We start from the raw sequence: 2,066 nt of genomic DNA, 5'->3' as shown, positions 1-2,066 counted from the left end.
ACAAAGAAGACTGATAGGTCGGAAGCTAGAAGCTGAGCTGAGAGGTTTGCCTGGTTTCGGTAGAAAAATTACAATAGCTTCTTTCCAGGCTGAGGGAAAGTAGTGTAATCGCATAATTGCGTTAACAATGTTGCAGATAGCTACGATGTGCTTGCGGGAAAGTGTTTTTAGGACATTGTTGCTGATGCAGTCATATGAAGAGGGCCTGAGGCAAGGTGGATTTCGACACCATCTACTTCGCATTGAGATTGGATTGTGCTGATGACTGAGTGGCGGAGAGTGTTACGAACCAGGACTGCCACACCACCGCCTCTAGAAGAAAGACGATCTTTCCTGTAGACAGAGAATTCAGGGATATACAGTTTATTATTGGGATTGAGGTGAGTCTCGTTAATACATGCAACATCGATGGACTTGTCGCTAAGAAGTAGCGATAGTTCTATTCGCTTTGGGGCCGAGATGCCGTTGGCATTCCAGGTCAGGATTGAAATTTTGTTTTTATGAATGCTGGGGGGTTGGCTGCTGGAAGACAGCCGCGAAGACGGAGAGGAGGTCGCGAAAAAGCTGCTGAAGTTGTGGGTTCTGTGACGAGTCGGTAGTGGGAGGGGCTTCAGGCCGATGTTGGTCATTGGCTGGGGGACAAGCTGAGGTAATGGCAGCGTAGAAGCGTTAGGAGGAAACTAGTTTGGTGGCACTGAGAGGTTTCGGTGGTGGGAGAGGGTTCGCGGTGGGACGGGACTTAGGAGGTTGGTGGGAGGTGCTAGGCTTGGTGCCAGGAGGATGGTGGGAGTTGCTTGGCTTGGTGCCAGGTCGCTGGGGCACCTTCGGGCAACCACGGAAGGAGGCCCAGTGTGGGCCTTTGCAATTGAAGCAGGATGGGATTGCACCTTTTTGCGTGCGGGTAGGGCAGGACGCAGTGGCGTGGTTACGTGCGCAGAAGGCGCACGACCAAGAGGCATGGCAGTAATTTGCCGTGTGAAAAAATTTTTGGCACCGGCGGCATTGAGGGATATGGTTCGATTTCCTCTTGGATTCGACGCGAACGCTGAGACCGGCAATTCGCCTTATGTCGAATATGGTTTTGGCTGAGGGAGCAGAAGGGTCAAGATATACGACCACGAGGGGCCAGATTTTCTCCCCTTTTTGCATACGATGGACTCGCTTCGTTGCGGGGATTTTAGTTTGTAGTTCTTCGAGAACTGAAGCTTCGGAGAGGGCTTCGTTTACCCCCCTAATAACTACGATGAGGTCTTTATCCTCTTTGAGTTGGTTTGTTGTGTAAGGAATGTTAGCCTTGTCAAGTTTGAGCGTGATAGCACGGAAGCTGTCCACGTTCAGGGGGTAGAAAATAATGGCGTCAGAGGTATTTTTGGCAGACCGAATGGGAATGTCTGCTTTTAAAAGGGCCGCGTGAATCTTCGGCCATTGTTCTTTAAGAAGGATACGAATGGGAGGAGGACTCCATTCCTTTGTAGGGGGTTCATCTTCATCAGAAGAACTCGATAGGATGGACTCATCGTCCGAAATAGGGAGGCGAGCCAATTTGGCCGGACTGGAGATGCGCCTACGCTTTGAGGCTTTGGTTTTCACCGCTATAAAGGTGTCAATGTCTTCCGGCAAACATTCCGGGTTAGGTTGAGGGGGAAGAATTTCCATGGCTTCCGAGCCATCATTTTCAAAGAGAGTGTCAGAGGTTTGTGGGACTCGTGAGGCGAGTGCTGCCTCACAAAAAGCGATTAACTTCTTGAGTTCGGGAACTAGCGCCAATGGTGTCATTGCACGCGTATGCTGCGTATCTGACGCGTGCTCTCGCCTTTCTCCATCTTTTCCGCGTTAAAATTTTCCTAAATGCTAGTGACGCGAAAGAAAAATTGATTTATCGATCAAATAATAATATCCCCGTAGTTATATAAGATAGTATCTTGATATGAATATGAATATAATTATAAGGTGTTAAGTATAAATCTATCAATAATAATAATCTATAATAATCTATACTATAAGTCTATAAATAAATAAATATATATATACCCGAATAGTACAACATACGGAATATGTTGTACTAT

At 47.4% G+C, this 2,066-nt stretch overlaps 1 protein-coding gene across 2 annotated transcripts in view; it reads right to left on the bottom strand.

Annotated features, from left to right (window-relative positions):
• The window catches only part of LOC117170229 (protein AF-10-like), a 688,368-nt gene that overhangs the window by 1,495 nt on the left and 684,807 nt on the right, over window positions 1-2,066 (bottom strand). The gene's annotated exons all lie outside the window — the stretch shown is intronic.

This window comes from Belonocnema kinseyi, chromosome 3 (assembly GCF_010883055.1).
Source record: "Belonocnema kinseyi isolate 2016_QV_RU_SX_M_011 chromosome 3, B_treatae_v1, whole genome shotgun sequence".
Taxonomy (NCBI): Eukaryota; Metazoa; Arthropoda; class Insecta; order Hymenoptera; family Cynipidae; genus Belonocnema; species Belonocnema kinseyi.
Note: the sequence above shows the minus strand (reverse complement) of the source record. Positions and strands in the feature narration are given on the sequence as shown.